The sequence below is a fragment of the Rhinatrema bivittatum genome, chromosome 9 (assembly GCF_901001135.1).
Source record: "Rhinatrema bivittatum chromosome 9, aRhiBiv1.1, whole genome shotgun sequence".
NCBI lineage: Eukaryota > Metazoa > Chordata > Amphibia > Gymnophiona > Rhinatrematidae > Rhinatrema > Rhinatrema bivittatum.
The window spans coordinates 139,328,078-139,347,553 of NC_042623.1; the positions used below are offsets into that span (position 1 = coordinate 139,328,078).

General features: G+C 42.3%; 1 protein-coding gene across 4 annotated transcripts in view; it reads right to left on the reverse strand.

Annotated features, from left to right (window-relative positions):
- Window positions 1–19,476, reverse strand: part of NMNAT3 (nicotinamide nucleotide adenylyltransferase 3) — a 151,415-nt gene that overhangs the window by 91,565 nt on the left and 40,374 nt on the right. The window lies entirely within an intron of this gene.

The following is a 19,476-nucleotide window of genomic DNA, read 5'->3' on the forward strand; positions in this document are numbered from 1 at the left end:
ATGGATTTATCCTCTAGGAACTTATCCAAATCTTTTTTAAACCCAGTTACACTAACTGCTGTAACCATATGCTCTGGCAATGAATTCCAGAGCTTAACTATACGCTGAGTGAAAAAGAATTTTCTTCGATTTGTTTTCAACGAGCTACTTGCTAACTTCATGGAGTGCCCCCTGGTCCTTCTATTATCTGAAAGAGTAAATAACTGATTTACATTAACTTGTTCAAGTCCTTTCATGATTTTGTAGACTTCTATCATATCCTCCCTCACTTGTCTCTTCTCCAAACTGAACAGCCCTAACTTCGTTAGCCTTTCTTAATATGGCAGCCATTCCATTCCCCTTATCATTTTGGTCACCCTTCTCTACACTTTCTCCAGTGCAGCTATATCCGCACAGGGTGCGGTCTCACCATGGAGAGATACAGAGGCATTATGACATCCTCAGTTTTATTTTTCATTCCCTTCTTAATAATTCTTCAAATGTCATTGTATTATTTCAAGATGTTATGCATGTCAACTCTGGGTGCTATCTGAAACAGAAACCACAACTAAGGTTTTCACAATGTCACAATGTTTTTGAAGTTTTGTAAAGTTTCTTTGCAGTATCATCATGTAACAAGGTAGTTAAGATCCACAAATAATAGCTGAGATAGTTTGGATACTAGCAAATAACACAATATGAGCTCATTAGGGACCAGAATTATGTTATATCTTTTCTGTTTCTATAACTTTTATTGTGACATGCAATTGTTCACAATGAATGATAGCTACATGGAACATGGCTTAGACTTGTTATGCAATTCTGGATTCAAAAGTGCCCAAATCACATGCCAAAATCAGGTCCAAACCACACTTCTCACAATACCAAGCATACAAGGATTAAACTAGCCCAGGTCTTATGTATACTTTTTCAGGAAGGTATACATTGTGTCTGACAATCGCTCTGCTGCGGTCCGGCTGTCAGGTCCAAGGTCTACTCTTGGGACTGGCAACATATGCAGGGAGTTTCAGTACCCTCACGCTTAGAATCTTATAATTCTCTGCATCCTGGAAATGTCTCCTATCAGTTTCGGAACAGCAGACAGCTTTCTGACAGAGAGGGAGCTGACACACAGTTCTCAGCAAGTTACTGACAAGTCCTTTAGAAGCTGGTATGCAACACTTGTAGACAGGCAGGGACCACCAAGCGTGTGCCTGTTAGCAGGCTCGGACATGGGTTTTATTTATTTATTTTATTTATTTAAGGTGTTTTGTATACCATCATTCAGTTTCGCCATCATAACGGTTTACATAAACATGCAAGATATTACAAAAACATGCAAGATGTTACAACATCGTCATCACAGAGATTTAACATGTATAGAAGGTTACTTAATTCTACTAGTTCTTAATTGAGTTTGAGTTTGCTCTTGTGAATAGCCATGTTTTTAATTCCTTTTTGAACTTTTTAATGCTTGGCTGATTTCTTATTCCACTTGGTATTGAGATCCATAGTTTGGGGCTGGCGATGGAGATTGCTCTTTCACGTGTTGAGTTTAGTCGAGTGCTCTTAGCATGGGGGATTTTGAGGAGGCTTTTGTTCTTAGATCTTAAGTTCCGTTTTGGATTGTGTTACTATGTATTTGCTTAGCCAATTGCTTTGCTGTCCTATGATCATTTTGTGCAATGTTGTCAATACTTTGTATTCAATTCGGTATTTTATCGGGAGCCAGTGTAACGAGATTAAAGTTGGTGTTATGTGCTCCAGTTTTTTTGATCCGGTCAGAATTCTGGCAGCTGCATTCTGTAATATTTGGAGTGGATGTATGGTTGAGATGGGTAGTCCAAGGAAAAGGGTGTTGCAGTAGTCAAGGTTAGAGAAAATGAGTAGTTGAAGAACTGTTCTAAAATCTTCTTGCATGAGGAATGGTTTGAGATGTCTGAGCATCAGTAGTTTGTGGTATCCATCTTTAATCTTGTTGGTTATGTGAGTTTTGAGTGAAAATTCATTGTCAATGGTAATTCCTAGATTCCATTCGTGGGCGACAGGTGAGATTACGGTTTTTGGGTTATCTGTTATGAGTGGCTTCATGAGTGCGTTGTTGTTCTTTTTGTTTAGTATGATTAATACAGTTTTATCAATGTTTATTATTAGCTTCATGTCATTTAGTTGCTTTTTTATTTCTGAAAGGTGGATGGAAGTTCTGTTGTATGTGTCTTCGAGAGTGTTCTGTATAGGAACCAGTATTTGTATATCATCAGCATATAGGAAGTGGGTCAGTCCAAATCGTTCTAGTGTATGACAGATTGGGAGTAAATAAATGTTGAAAAAAGTGTAGCTGATAGGGCAGATCCTTGTGGTACTCCTGTGGTGAGGTTCACTTTATTTGAGATGGTGTTGAAAATTACTCTGAAACTTCTATTTGATAGGTATGACGAGAACCAATTTAGAGTGTTACCAGTGATTCCTATTTCAGATAATCTTTCTATTAGAATGATATGGTTGACAGTGTCAAAAGCAGATGATAGATCCAGGAGGATTATTTGGTAGCTTTGTCCTTTGTCAAATCCATTGAGCACTGTGTCGTTTAGTGAGAGCACGAGAGATTCCGTGCTTAGGTTTTTTCTGAAGAAAACCAGTTTTAAGAAGAAAACCATCCAACAAGAAAAACCATCTGTCTTAGGTTTCTTTTTCTTACTGAATTCTTTTTTCTTAGACTGTCATGACCCCTTTTGGGTCCTTATGTGAATTCCCACCATCTCCCAAAGGTAAGCATTGATCAGATATACCATAATCCACTGGTGAGCATTAGAATCTGATTTTTTCTTAGCAGCAAGTTCATGTGAAGGTAGATATGCTGGTAGACAACTTGTTGATCAGAATGTGCTGTTTAGAGAGACACAATGTCCATCAAGGCCACAACAGCTTCAACAGGTTTTGAGTACTAGTCATACCAGCTAGTTTAAAACAATGTGCTTTTTATTGAACAGCAGCATTTCTTGGTTCCATATATCTCATGAGTGTCCATCTTGTTGGTTCAATTGATATACATGCATGGCTCCTTTAAGGGTAACCTGGGCCAAGCCCTACAATTCCCAAATTTACCATGTAGTGTTGCTGTTAGTGCTGCAACAGTTATGCAACTTATAATGTATCCATATAGGTCAGTGAGAATTTCCCAGAGTCCTTAATATAAAGTGGGAATGAATAATTCATGTCACTTAATTGGATGCAAAAGTTCTAGGACCAGGGGTCTAATTAGTTAACAGACCATGAGCAAGGCTCCCAGTTTCCAGTTGCAGGCTCCTGTTAGTTGATTTGATATACTGCTTTTCTCTATACAAAATTGATTTTGAGGGGGTCTAAAATTCAGTGGCATAGTTTTTGAGATTCTGTGGCATATTTGTATGTATCTGTGTATATAATCAAACTAGCAACTCTACCCATTCTACGCCTGGGCGGCGAGCCTTTTTATTGGCACATCTGCTCTTGTTTTGAGCAGAATTTCCCTAGAAATTCACTGTAAGAGAGTAGCTTCCACATACACACACCCTCATACAGGCTCCCTCACTTTCTGGCACAGACACACATCCCCTCATATAGGCTCCCTCTCTGAAAGCCACACTCAAGCATCCCGCGCACTCCCCCTCTTACCAACCAATCTGTCTCTCGCACTCCCCCACACCCCCTCTCCTCTCTCACACACACATTCTCTCTCACCGGCATCCCCCTCCCCTCATATAGGTTCCCTCACTCTGAAACCCACACTCAAGCATCCCCCCACCCACCCTCTCTTACCTCCCATGCTCTCTCTCACACCCTCCCTACCCCCCTCTCACCAACCATGCTCTGTCACCCCCCCTCTCTCACACACACACACATTCTCTCTCACCGGCATCCTCCCCCCTATGCTCTCTCTCACACCCACCAGCTCCCTCTCACCCTCCCCTCTCTGACATACATGCTCTCTCACTGGCATGCCGCAGGACCCGCGCTGTTCGCGGCGAAGATGAAAGCCTGACACGCTGTTCGAGGCGAAGATGAAGGCCCAGCGTGCCATTCGTTGCACACGGAGGCCTTCCATTTTCGCCTTGAGCAGGAAATAGCAGCGGAGACCCCGGCATGCCACGAACGGAGTACGTCCATTGGCACACGCTCCATTCACGGCAAAGATGAAGGGCCAGGCGCGCCGATTGCGGCACACAGGGGCCTTCCCTTTTTGCCGCAAACGGCGCGCCAGGCCTTCATCCTCGCCGTGAACGGAGCATGTGCCGCAGGACACACGCCGTTCGCTGCATGCCAGGGTCTCCTCTGCTATATTCTGCCTGTCCCGTGATGGCCGCTGTCCTTCGTACCTGTTGTAGCTGGTGTTGTCACATGGCCACTGTACGGCATGTTTGAGCCATTATAGCACCATCTATCGGCGGGCTGCGGAACATCTGCGAGCACTGACGGACACACTACCAAGCCCGATATATTATGGATATAGTTTTATTGAAAATGTTTTCAAAATTTCCCTTTAAAAACTTTCTAACACTTCTTCAGGCCAATGCAATACAGACATGCTAAAAAGGTGTGTCCAAACTGTACATTTTTTTTTTTTTAATAATGCTTGCACAATCACCTCTCCTGGGCACTCGATGCAATAGGCAAATGAGCAGCCATGCTAAGGAAAAATTGTGCGTCCCTAGCATATCCATAGCATCAGGTGTCCAGGAGAAGTGGCTGTACGCGGGTTAGGAAACAGATGCTCAATTTTACGTTTAACATTTTAACGTTAGTGCGTACTAACCCGAAAACAGAGCTTTCCTGAAATTTTGGGAAAATTTGGTTTAGTTTTCGGGTTCCCCGAACCAGGATGAATTAGGCAATTTCGTTGAAATTGCCTAATTAGTCCTAAACTATTGCACATCCCCATTTCTAACTTGACCTCTGGCAAGACTTAAAAAAAAAATTTTGTTTTTACTATGTTGCTTTCTGTAGTTCCTCCGACTTAATATCGCCAAGATATTAAGTCAGAGGAACCACAGGAAAACAGTATTTTATGCTTTTGTGTTACCTTTTGGGTAAAAATGTGTGTGTCGAGCAGGGTTGCAAATTTCCTGCAATGACATGGAAGCCAAACTCTGTGACAGTTGTCATGGCATCATGGATATAATTGGCCCTACTTTATGGGTTAGAAAATATTTTTGCCAACTAGAATGTACCACACATAGAATGTATGGTGGTGAATTAACGGTATGAATCTCTCTCTCTATACACACACATATATACACATACATATATATCTCTCTAAAAGGCTTGTGTCTGTCGGTCACTCTGCCATGTCTGCCTGTGGCACCCTGAACAGCGGAAGGTGCACTGTGCAAAGACAATATGTTCCGTCTGTAAAGCCCTGTCTCTCAGACATACACACACACACACACACACACTCTCTTGTCTATCTTTTTTAGGGCTTCATTTATTAAGCATTTTTCCCATAGACACAGAATGGAAGAAAAGCCTTAGAAAATCAGGCCTGTAATTTGTTAATACATTAAAAGAATATTTATTTTTCCTCACTATTGTTTGGTTTTGAAAATTTACATCAGTTGTGAACCAGAAAACCAAGGAACGTTGGGTACGTTTCAGTAATATGCTCTGTCCTATCTCTCAGGTTCCCACATACACACATGCACATACACACACACACACATGATTCCACTCTCTCTCTCACGCACATACAGGGCATCTGCTTTAGGCATCACTAGACCCAATTCTTCAGCCGCCGTGGGATGGGATCCACAGTCACCCTCTCCTTCTTTGGCTGCCACATATGGGGTCCCATGGCAGCTCTCTCCCTTTTTGGCCACCAAAGGACAGGAACCACAGCAGCCATCCTGTAGGCATCTTCCTCTGGTGTCTAGCAGCCCTGATTGTGTGGGCCTGAGCTCTGAGTGTGTGGACCATGGCCCACCGGTGGCTACACCACTATTGTGAATTGTGAACTGGTTAAAAGGCAGGAAATAGAGAATAAGGCAGACTGGTCAGTTCTTTCGGTGGAGGATGGTAAATAGTGTAGTGCTTTTTAATCTTCCTCTGTAACTATTTAGTGATCTCTACAGCTGGGCAACAAGAGATGTTTAATATACTGTCAATGAGGTTTATAGAGAGGTTCCCTAAGTGTCTATATGCTTTCTGTTAATTACTTAACAAAATAAAATAATATTTATCATTTTCACTTTTGTTCTACTTTAAAGTTTATAGCTATTATGCACCAGACAATGTGAGCAATGCCTGGCAGTTTGCACTAGGACTAAAATAAGACAATTAGATGAATTAGGCACCTATGATGGTGGCCAAATGAAATTCCTATTCATTCACTGAAACATTCCTTCAACTATTAAACAGAATCAATTATGTATAATCCTAATTTAAAAATAACATTTCGTGGGTTTTCTAATCGTTTTGGTGCCCCCCCCCCCCCCCCCGAAACGCGACGAAATAGGAAATATTGTCTCTATTTCCTTGCAAACAAATGCTCATCTCTGCCATACTCAAGGACTCACCGAAAAAAACAAGATTCTGCTTTCTGTGATTCCTCATAGGGGAAATCACAGAAAGCTGCATTCCCAAGGTCTGGCCCAATTGGAACCCTTGCCGGCAGTAAGTGAAGGAGTGAATAAATTAATATTGTGTCCGGCACTTAATATTAATTTATTCACACCTTCACTTACTGCCGATTGTTCCATTCACTGTCACATGTCAGTGAAAGGACCAATCCCCCTTCAGAAGGCTGTCCTTTCACTGACAAGTGTCAGTATGCCGAGGGTGGGGAGGCAGCTCTGGCTAGGCTGTTGTGGTGCACAGCCACGTCTCCTGCGCACCCGATGCAGAGTACTAGGGACACACAAATTACGTATTGCGCGTCCCTTTTAGCATGGCAGATCATTTGCCTATTGCATTGAGCGCCCAGGAGAGGTGGATGTGGGCGCGTTCAAAAAAGGTGCACCCAGTTTGGATGCACGTTTTTTGTGTGATGATATTGCATCAGTCTATCTTTACCATTCCTTAGTCCAGCTAATGTCTTCCTTCCTCCTCTCAGCACTGACTACAAGGGTATGAAGATCAGTCTTTTATATATTCATTGTAGGGGGCCGGAAACATGGTGCATGTTTACACGTACAGCTTAAGCAACCATGCAAACAAGGCTCCATGAGTGTTTGGAGACTGCCGTGCAGCTTTTTTCCACATTTATGCAAGGTTGCCTTCAGTTTTGGTGAGGAAGTGAGGAAATCAGCATGCAACGTGAGCCAAGGAATATTCTGACAGAAATTTGAATGAAAGTGGATGAATGGTTAAAACATTATTGGGAGGAGGATGTGTGGACACATGGGGTAGGGTGAACAGACTGACACACAGACATTATGATTTCCTAAGAACAATTCCCTTATAGGAAACTAGGCTAAAAATGAAAATGTTATCTTTGAAGAGAGAAATGTTATTGTTTTAGACCTCACTTCTTTGACACATGCTGTACCACTGGCAGTATAAGTAATGGTGAGAAATGTGCTTCATGAACACTAAGGGGTCAGTTCACTAAAGCTGAACAAATCCCCATATTATGCGGGTGGCTTGCACAGATATAAGAATATAATGCCTCCAACTTGCAGTATCCCTTTCTCTTTTTATTTCCTATAGGGAAATAGGTCTATTCAGCTGTAATTTCAGGGAGGTCAGAGTACACTACGATGTCATGAAGCATTTTTAAGGCTGCCCAGCCACTGGTTAGTTGTGACCATATATACATTTATTTGCCAAAGAAGAAAATTAGTTGTATGAAATGTTCACACATTTCTTTGTTTTACCTACATTTTTTTCTAATGGCTTTGTGTTATAGGTTAATTTGTATTCAAATCAGAAACCACATGTCCCATATATACAATCATCCAAGTTTAGTTTCTGGTGCCTCTTCTCACCCCAGTGACCCCCTCAAAGCTCTGATGCTGTCATTGAGGGAGGATTAAAATATATCACTCCAAATAGTCCAATTTTAGCTTCAAATTCTACTGAAAAACCTAATCATGAACTATTTAATTTTTTCACTTTTTAAAATAGAAAGAAAAAGTTAAATCACAGCAGTAACTGCTAAGATGCTAATTAAACTTCCTACTGACCTGACGCCTTGGAGGAGACTATTTAGTGCTACTTGGTTGTTGGTTTAAAAAGTGCTATAGCTGGATTACATTTAAATCAGTATAATGTATCTATAATCAGCATCAGGAGCCACAGAACATAATTATATCTGTACCCAAAGTTTCTTACTAGCACATCTCTGAGCTGTGTCACAGCTGGGTAGTTCTGAAGACCTTAAAACCTACAGTTAAATGTGTAACAGCCAAAAACCAGAGATTTCATGTTGGTTTTTTTTTTTTTTCTTGGCATTTGACATCCCCTTTGTATTGCAACACTTTCCAACCTGCATTTCTCCCTTGAACTTAAAAACAGCTGCAAACGATGAATTCAACAAGCCTGACCTGAAGGACCCAGCTCTGCTGCCGACGTGCCTGGCTCACTGTGGCACTGCAGCACCAACTTCTTTCTTTCAGTGCTGGCATGGAGGGCAAAGATGCCAGCACAGCAAGGGAATGAGCCTGTGGCAATGACTGGCAGCTGCCAGATTCCCGCAGGACCTCTTAGCTGATGTTGCATAAAACCAGAAATGACATCTTACAGTTTACAGGGAGAACTGACAGCTGAGAAGCACTTAATTGAAAAGAAGATGGCAAGCCCTAAGCACAAAAAAAAAAAAACAACCCAAACCATAAAAAAAAAGATAGGAAGTGCCTCTAAAGCGGCTTTTTCTCTTTGTGGAATACAAATACTCATGTTATGCTTTCTAACATGTGGAATTTTGGAAAGAGTTATGGAAAAAGTCTGTGTCATCCACAAATCCATAGGCAAATTAACTTTCCAAAGAAGGAATGGAGTGTCACTAAATTTGGTTCACTGGAAGAAAATGGGAATAAATCTCGACTTTGAAAACAAGAAACATCAGGTCAGTATTTTTGAAGAGTAAACTCTCTCAAAAAAATCCCATGCTGCTTTCTACGGGGGTCATTTGAAGCTGCAGAATGTTGTGAGCACTCTGTTCCAAAAGCTATCCCTGCATTACCCAGCAAGCGGCCCAGGGCAAGACAAGAGAGAGACATATAGGAAAAGAAAACTTAAGAAAGATGTACTCCAGGGAGTACATACAATTTCCAAAGGTGTTTTTACCTCCATTCTTTCACTCTTCTTGCCCTCCCTACAGTCAGACACTCTCTCTCTTATCTCCCCCAGCCCCCGATTACACTTGCTGATGACCGAGATGCAGAGGGCCAAGCACGATGGTGCATTGGTCCACATCCTCTTCCGCCAAAGAGTGAGTGAGTGAGAGAGTGAGTGTGAGAGTGAGTGTGAGTGTGAGAGAGAGTGTGAGTGTGAGAGAGAGTGTGAGTATGAGAGAGAGTGTGAGTATGAGAGAGAGTGTAAGTATGAGAGAGAGTGTGAGTGTGTGTGTGATATTGGGAGGGAGTATGTGCTCCAGCCTCCACAATGGGTGTGAGATCCTGCTGTCAGCTAAGCCTGCTGTTCTCTTTTAGTGTCCTCCATCCTGAGCTCATGCACGGACAATTTATGAATGCAATTTTGCACATATTTTCCTGACTGGGGAATTTTCCACACTTAATGTTCTGCAGCCAGGAATTATAGAAGCATAATATAAAATATGGCTAAAGCATCTTCCAAAACAGACTGGCAAACCTACTGGGAAGGGCTTTAAATTAGGATTATTGGGGATGGGTGGATAAAGCCCTTTCAGGTAAGTAAATCTTTCAGAGAAATGAGAAAGAAAGGGCAAAATCTGGAAAGCTATATATACACTAATGCTCATAGTAAGGCAAATAAAATCCCAGATCTAGAAGCAGGCATGGAAGAGGTTGATTTAGATATAAAGGTGGTCACACAGACATGGTACACAGAGAACCATATTACTGATAGCTTTATCAGGCTATAATCTATTCAAAAAGAACAGTGTTGAAAGAAAGGGAGGAATGGTGCTACATATAAAAAACAACATTAAAGCAATAGAACTGCAGGGCTTACGAGATAAGGAAGAGGCACTGTGGGCTAAGCTGGAAAAGACATCCATATATGTATTGTTGTGATGTACAGGCTTACTTCGCAGACAGAAAACAAGGATAGAGATTTAACTGAAGACATTCACAAAATTGCTATGAAAGGGGAGGTGCTATTGCTAGGTGATTTCAATCTGCTTGATGTTGAGTGGGACAACACAGCTGCAGTCATCTAGAAGCAGAAAAGTCCTGGATTGTCTGCAGGAAGAACTGGTCTGGTAAAAGAACAGACACATGAAGGAGCAAGATTGGATCTGGTGCTTACAAATGGGGAGAGTGTCTCTGATGGCAGTGAGGGATCACCTGGGATCAAGTGATCACAGGATAGCATGGTTCAGTATTAAGAGCACAGGCAGATGTGGTTCATTCATAGGCGAGGGTCAGGAACTTCAGGAAAGCCAAATGTGTTAAAATGGGGGAGCATCTCAAGGAGGCCTTAACTGGATGGGATAAAATAAGAGAAGTAGAAGAGCAGTGGGAAAAACTAAAAGGAGATATTGTAAGGGCAACTAATCTTTTTGTTAGGAAAGTAAATCAAAGTAAGAGGAAAAAAAAAGGCCACTATGGTTTTCTAAAGTAGTACTTATTTTTTAAATTGGTAGTCCGCATGTATCCTGAGTTCACAGAAGATGACAAAGAAAACATACATAATTAATAAAAGCGAACATAAAAAAAATACAAATAACCTGTTGCCAGCTTGAAGCCTATACATCTTAAACAGTAACTAAATAAGCAGCTGAAGAGGTAAGAAAAGAAAGTTAATATTCATAAACTAGAAGAGATTTTAGAAAGAAAGAAAGACAGGCAACAGTATCTGTAAAAGCTAGGAAAAGTAGTCAGGAGAGTGAAGGAGGTCATGGAAGAAAAATAGCAGGGGGCGAGACTTTTTTTAAATATATTTTTTAATAGATATATTAGTGACAAGAAGAAGTACAAAAATAGGATTGTAAGACTCAAAGGTGAAGTGAGAATATGTAAGAGGTTGGTGAGGAAAAAGCATAATTGCTTAACAGATTTTTCTGTTCAGTGTTCACTAAGGAAGGGCTTAGAGCAGGACCACAGAAAACTGCCACAAATAGAAATGGAAGTGAGTTAGCCCTTAATTAAATTACCAGAAGACGGGTCATGAAGACCTAGCAAAAGTAAAAACCAGGTAAAGCATTGGGGCTTGATGAGATATAGTCAATGTCATTAAAGGAACTTAGAGAAGTTTTGGCAGCTCTGCAGCATGATCTTTTCAACACTTTAGAATAAGGAGTGGTTTCAAAGAACTGGAGACAGGCCGTTCTTCTTAAAAGTGGAAAGAGAAGTCTGAAATTACGGACTGCTTAGTCTGATTTCAATGGTGAGTAAATGCATGGATTTGTTGCTAAAAGAAAAGACAATGGATTACATGGATTTGAGGCAGTATGGTTTTATCAGAGGAAGGTTCTCTCCGATGAAACTAATCAATTTCTTTGATTTGGATGACCAGAGTTAGATCAGGAGAGGAAGCTAGATGTAATGTTCTTGGATTTCAGCAAGGCTGCTCATACAGCTCCGAACTGACGATCTATACACAAATTGAGCACTCTAAGTATAGGCCCTAAAGTGATTGACTGGGTTAGGAAACTGGTTAGTGGGAGGTAAGAAAGGATAGTAGTAAGCAAAGTTCATTCCAAGGAAAGGAGGGTTACCAGTATGTTTTGTTTAACATTTTTGTAAGCACAATTGAGGAAATACTATCAGGAAAGGTTTGCCTTTTTGTGCATGTTGTCAAAATCTGCAATAGGGTAGTCAGGAAGGTATAGAATACATGAGGAGGGATCTTTTGAAGCTTGAGAAATATCTAAAGTCTTGCAGCAAAGATTTAATGCTAAAAAATGCAGGGTTATGCATTTGGGTTACAAAAACCCAAGGAGCATAAACCCGGATTTTAAAAACGGTGCCCGTGTAAAATTCGGGAGTTATGCGTGTGGCAGGGCCTTGGGCGTGCCACGCACGTAACGCTTGATATGTCCACAAGTGCCAGGCCTCAAGAAAGGGGGGGGGGGGGGGCTGGGACAGCACCATTAGACACTGTCCCGGGGAAGTGTGCGCTGGCAGCCGGCCGGCTCGTGGAAGACACTTAGTAAGTATGCAAACAAAAAAAAAAAAGGGGGTTAGTTAGGATTAGTTTAGGGGTTGGGGAGAAGAGGGGAAAAGGGAGGAAGGGTAGGTAGGGGTAAAGGAAAGTTCCCTCCCAGTCCACTCCTTAATTGGACCGGACTGGGAGGAAACTTGGCAAAGGCCTGATCACGTCACCGCGCGTACTATAGAAAATCCCCCCCTCCCCCCCGCACGAGAGTTGCGGGCCACCTGCACATGCGCGTGCAGATATTAAACCCGGCCTATAGTGTAGCCCCTCTTCTGGCAGCGAGCCAGGAAGGCAAGGGTCCTGGGGCTAAATCCACTCTCAGTTCCATAGCTCTGGGGATTGTATTCTTCCAATGGAGGAAGGATACTCCTCTAAGGCCCAAGATGTGGTGTTGACTCTCTCTCATGGGGAGTTCTTTCTTCAATGTATCTAGAAGGGATGTGAGTGCCAAATATATATTCTGGACTCTTAGGATGTATATCTAAACACAACTTTACTGCAGCAACTCTTAAAAAAACAAGTTTGTGGAACTATATGTACCAGTTCTGTTACCTCAGTTCTACAACTCTCCTTTATCTGAGCAAGTGTCCCTTAGTAGATGAGTCCTGGGAAAAAGCTCACCCTCCAGGACATAGAAAAGTAAGTCTTCCCAAATGGGTAGGGGAATTCCTAGTTATGGACAGAAATCCCCTTTCTAAAACACTGAATTCCTCTACCCATTTGGGAAGGTTTACTTTTAAATGTCCTGGAGGGTGAGCTTTTTCCCAGGACTCATCTACTAAGGGACACTTGCTCAGATAAAGGAGAGTTGTTGAACTGAGGTAACAGAACTTTATATTGAAGGCTTCTGACCATTTTAGTATGGAATCATCAAAATCGTAGGAATCTAAAACCGGAGGCAACCTAACCAGACAGATGGTGTATTGCATGGGGTTGAGTCTTCCACCTATACTGTATCCCAAGCCATGAGGCTTTGTCCTCATAGTAGGCAAAACCACAAATTATAAAAAAAAAAAAAAAACTAACAAAAAAAACCTCCTCTCATACAACTCTAAAATCTGCACTGCCATCCAGATCTATGACCCAGCCTGCTTTTATACAGGCAAGGAGGGCAAATTACTCCAGCAGCCTCAATGGCAGTGTTGTTCCAGAAATGGCATGCTCTTCTCTCCACTGCTTATCTCAAGATTGGGAACTAGGGTCATCTAGTGCTGATCCCAAAGGGTTGCCACAACAGTATAGGTAGTAAAGTTTTTCTTTACACAAAACAGGAACAGGATCTGGGGGATCATATCAGACAATCATAAGGTGGCCAAACAGATAAGGCAACAGCAAAACCAGAAGGATGCTTGGGTGCATATGGAAAGGAACAGCCAACAGGAAAAAGGAGATGATATTGCTCTGTATAAGTCTCTGGTAAGACCTCATTAGAAGGACTGAACACAATTTTGTTGGTAACACCTTCAAAAAATAAAACCAGAGTTGGTCCAGAGGATAGTTACTAAAATGGTCAGAAGCCTTCAATATAAAATATACCGGACAGACAAAGATTTAACCATAAATACCCTGAAGGAAAGGAGGGAAAGGGGACATATGATAGAGACATGTCTATATCTTCAAGGAAAAAATCCACAGGAGGAGGTCCTCTTTCAATGGAAAGAAGGCTCTGGAATGAGGAGTCATGGGATGAGGAAAAAAGGGGGTAGACTCAAGAGAAGCAAGTTTGCTTACCGTAAACGGTGTTTTCTGTAGATAGCAGATGAATTAGCCACCTAGAGCTCCGCCACCTAGTGGCCTTCGTGCCACTAGGTGGCGGAGCTCTCTAAGATCACCCAAAGTCTTTAGATGAGGTGTTCCCTCCTGCTTGTCCCTGTTTGAGGCTCCTCAGTCCATGTCAAAGCAAGACTATATACAATGCTGGAACTGTCCGGGGAGGCGGGAGGGTCAGCATGGCTAATTCATCTGCTATCTACGTTTGGATTAAATGAGAGGAAGAGTTGCGAAGGTCTGGTAGGAGATTGAGTGCGTTGTTTATAATATGCAAGAGCACATTTACAGTCTAAGGAATGAAGACGCCGCTCACTGTCGTTTGCTTGCAGTTTAGGATGATAGATCGGTATGGTTTGGTTTAAATTAAAGGTAGAAACTACCTTAGGTAGAAGGTTAGGGTGCATACGTAGTGTAACTTTGTCATGGTAGAACTCCAAGTAAGGAGAATAGTGAACTAGTGCCTGAAGTTCGCTGATTCTTCGTGTGGAAGTAATGGCTATTAAGAACAGCACTTTCCAGGAAAGGTATCTAGGATGGCAGCTGTGCATTGGTTCAAAGGGTGGTAGCATAAGTTGTTCCAAAACTGGATTAACATCCCAAGGCACTGGGGGTTTCTTGATTGGAGGTTGTAAATGCAGAACGCCCTTCATAAATCGGGAAACCAGAGCATGACATGTTATAGATTCTCCATTGAGAGGAGTGTGATACGCTGAAATTGCGCTGAGATGAACACGTAAGGAAGCGGTGGTCAAACCTTGCACATAAAGGATGTGGAGGTAAGTCAATAGCCTTTCAGGTGGGCATGTGAGTGGATCAATGTCCATAGAAGAACACCATGCGGCATAACTGTTCTACTTATGTTGATAGTTCAGACGGGTGGATAGTTTCCTTGATGCCACTAAAATATCTTGTAGCTGTGGAGATATGTTTAGGTTTTGGAACGTGAGCCGTTCAATCTCCATGCCGTGAGATTAAAGGATGCGTGGAGTGGATGGAGAAGTGAGCCCTTTTGCTGGGTGAGGAGTGGGGGCATTCCCCAGAGGAATTGGTCTGAAGATTGATAGCTGGAGTAGGTAAGAGTACCATGGTTGATGCAGCCATGCTAGCGCAATCAGAATTAGGTCCGCTTTGTCCTCAATGCACTGCTGTATTGTGCAAGAGATCAGGGGGATTGGTGGAAATGCGTACAGCAGATCTTGAGACCAATCCAGCAGGAATGCTTCTTGTATCAGACTGTGAACATTGGGGTAAATTGAGCAAAAAGATTTGTTGCGTTCTGTTGCAAAAAGATCTATTTGGGGAAGATCCCAAATTGAAAATATCTAGTTGGCTACGCGTTGGTCTAGTTCCCATTCGTGTGCGTGAAAAATTCTGCTCAACTTGTCTGCTTTGGAATTGTTGATTCCCGGAATATATGTGGCATGAGGGAGATTCCCCTGCTGTGAGACCAGTCCAGGATCTCTACCGTTTTTTTTGCAGAGGTTCCATGAACTGGACCCCTCCTTGCTTGTTTATGTAAAACATTGCCACTTGGTTGTCCTATCTTGTGTTCGAAAACTCGAAGAGTGTATTTGATGGCTCGTAGTTCCAGGAGATTGATGTGGTAAGTTCATTCCTGGAACGACCACAATCCTTGAGTTTGTAGGTTGGCCATATGGGCTCCCCATCCTGTGGGGGAGGCATCTGTGGTAAGAATCAATTGATGCCGAAGAGGCCTTAGTAGTGAGCCTTCTGTCAATGCTGGTGGGCAAATCCACCAGTGAAGGTCCATTTTCATGCTGTTGGTTAGTCTCACTTGGGTAGACAAAGGGCTTTGGAATTGAGACCATTGGTGTTTCAAACCCCATTGAAGGAGACAGATGTGAAGTCTTGTGTTTGGGACTACATATGTACATGCTGCCATATGACAGAGGACAGTCAAGATTTGGCGGGCAGAGGTAGTTGCAAGATTTAGTAGATGTTGGGCTAGAGAAGTAAGTGCTATTGCCCGGGGTTGAGGTAAGAAAGCTTTGTCTTGAATGGTGTTTATGGATGCCCCTATGAAGTCCAAAGTCTGGGTAGGTTGAAGATGAGATTTCTCATAATTTATCAGAAGACCCAGACTGTCTAGGCGATTGATTGTTTGAGTTAAACTGTTTCAGAGGAGACAGGGAGTTGAGGCTACTAGTAGCCAATCGTCCAGATAAGGAAATATTTGAATCCAACGATGGAGGTGTGCCACCACTACCGCTAGGCATTTCGTAAATACTCTGGGAGCAGAAGAGAGACCGAAGGGAAGGACTTTGTATTGAAAATGTCTTTCCCCTATCTGAAAGCATAGGTAATTCCAAGATTTGGGATGCACTGGGATATGAGCATATGCATCCTTTAAATCTATGGAGCACATCCAATCCATAGGTTGCAGGAATGGAAGAATTGATTTGAGAGAGGTCATTTTGAATTTTTTTCTTTCCAAAAGTGTTTGTTGAGGAAGCGTAGGTCCAGAATTGGACGCAGACCTCCGGATTTCTTGGGAATGAGGAAGTATTTTGAATAAAATCCCTTCAGATGTTGGAAGGAGTGTACTTCCTGTATACAGTGTTGTTGAAGTAAGTGACTGACCTCTTGAAGGAGAGTCTCTCGATGAATACTCTGAAATCTTTTGGTACTCAAATGCAGAAGATGAGGCGGGGATATAAAGATGAGGGAATACCCGTCTCTTATTATGTTCAGGACCCAGGAATCTGTTGTGATATTGCTCCATTGAGTGAAGAAGTGGGAAAGTCGACCTTCTACTATTTGGGCGCGTAGTGGTGGCGGAATCATTTCTAAAAACTCTGTTGGTTTTTAGGGGGTTGAGGGTCTGTAGTCTGATGTGGTTGACAAGGTGAGCATGGGTGTTGACGAGAAGCTGGTTGTTGGAAAGGCTGTTAGCGGTTTGATTGATATGGTTGGGGCCTATAGGAAGGATAAGGCCGATACTGACGTCTCTGGTAAGGTTTCTTGAATGAACCAAATTGACATTTAGATGATGAAGAATCATGTTGAGTTAAGGAAAGTACAGCTACTTTCTGTTCTTTTAACTTCACTTTCTCCAAAAATTGGGAGTATGTGAGATCTTCTGGTGGTGATACTGGTTCTGGAGGCAATTCCTGTGGGTCAAATGGGTAGCCGGTACACGACCCTGGCGATGAAGATGGAGTAGGAAATCTACTGGCAGAGGAGATGGTTTACTAGGCAGCATTCTTTGGTGCTGGCCCCAGTATGGGCGATGAAGGCACCTCAGTCGGTGGATCAGGGTTTGGCTGATTTTGCTGCTGAACCGGTTAGAAATTGTGACAAGATAGAGGTAATCTGTGTCAGTGTATCAGAAGCCAAAACTGATGTGGAGGGTCTGATATTTGGTCCTTGACCCAATGGAGGCACGGCTGCCTTGAGAATGTCCTGGTTCAGTCCTTGAGGACGTCCAATATCCTCAGGTGGATAAGGGAGTTTGGAATGTAGAAGTTCCTGATAGAAGGGACTTCTACGATGTTGAGATGCTGTAGAAAGTCCTGAAAAAACCTCAGATGAATGGGAAGAGGCCTCTGATAATTGTAGTGGAGATAAGGAATCCTCCGATTCCACCACTAAGAGTGGGGATGGGCTCCTCGGCCTTTTATGACCTGATGTATGTTTTTATATTGTTTTACAGGTTGCTGAGGTGTAGGTACGCTGCTGCGTAGATGCTGCTCCAATGCGTCGGTACGTTGATCTTTCCCCGAGGCATTGGGGTGCCGATGAGTTGGCCTATCTGTAGGTCTCGACGCATCCGACGTCATCATGGAATAGGCTTAGTTTTTGGGTATTTGCCAGGTTCTTATGGCCTGGATTGGCCATTGTTGGAAACAGGATGCTGGGCTTGATGGACCCTTAGTCTGACCCAGTATGGCATGCTCTTATGTTCTTATGTAGGCTGTATCAGCGATGCGTCCCCTCAGCTTGCATCGAAGGATTTTTAGTTTTCTTCTTCTGCTTATGGCCTGGAGGGTTAGCAGAGGTGGACCTCCGATGGGCATGGTCTCGGAGCCGATCTTGCTGAAGCATCAGAGGTGGCATACGAGCCCGTTGCCTCCTCTCTGAGCTGGGCAATCCACGCTGCTCTCTGGTGCTGCGCCCTTGGGGACATCCATCCACAATCAGTACAGTTTGCCTGATCATGTTTTGGACCAAGGCAAATGTAACAAGATTGATGTCTGTCGGTTACAGACATTATTTTACCACAGTCACAGAATTTAAAACCTGGACGAGGCATGATGTAAGTATTCTGTGATGAAATTTGAAGTTTTGAAGAAATAATTGAAGTTTTTCTCTTCACAGCAACTTTTCCTCACAAGAACTGTAGAGCTCCGTGTGCGATCAGTCGCGTGGAAAAAAAAACAGACTGAGGAGCCTCGAGCAGGCACAGGTACAGGCAGGAGGGAACACCTCATCTAAAGACTTTGGGTGATCTTAGAGAGCTCCGCCACCTAGTGGCACGGATGATGTACCCAGACAGCATGGCTAATTCAGCTGCTTATCTATGGGAAAATAATTTTTTCAGAAAGGGTGGTGTATGAATGGACAGTCTACCTATGGAGGTGCTAGAGACGAGGATGGTATCAGAATTTAAGCAAGCAATGTATGAGCATAGAGGATCTCTGTAGGAGAAAAAGGGACAATGAAGCTAAGCAGGATCTGTGGATGGTCAGAATGGATGGGCTGTTCTCTGTTATCATGTTTTATGTTTCTATATTATAAACAGTCAGTGTATGCATATATGAAAAAAGTAAAAAACATCATCACCAGATGCATAAGGCATTCCTTTAGGTATTCTTTACAAGGCATCATTGTACAGTGGCTGTTGCGCACACACACACACACAGTCATATACACACACCAATGGCAGCTGCTGCACCCCCCCCCCCCCCATTAAAAAAACATTCCGGCAGCTGGCATGCACAGTGTCAAACAAAAATAGATATGGTGGCTGGAGCATACATACACATACATAGGAATCCTCTTTTACAGTTTTTATTTTATTTTACCTGGAAATGTATCAATGATTATTACAATACGAATAAAAACAGAAGTGTTCAGTGGGAAAAAATGATGCATCATTTTTCTGGGTATCATTTTTGTTCTTATTGCAATAAACACTGCAAAATTCCCAGGAGAAATAAAATAAAAATTGAAACAAAGGTTCCTACATTTACTCTATGCCCCCAACCCACCCCAAAACACATCTATTATTTATTTCAATTTATAAACTGTCTTTCCAAATTAGTAATGCACAAGACATGAAATAAAAGACTTAAAATAAAATAAAAAAATATTATAAAATGCATGATGTAATGTAAAAAATAAGCTATATGTTAAAATATAAAACAAACTAAAAAATAATACAATGGACAGCCAAAATAAATGAATGAAATATCCAGATTAAAATAAATAGGT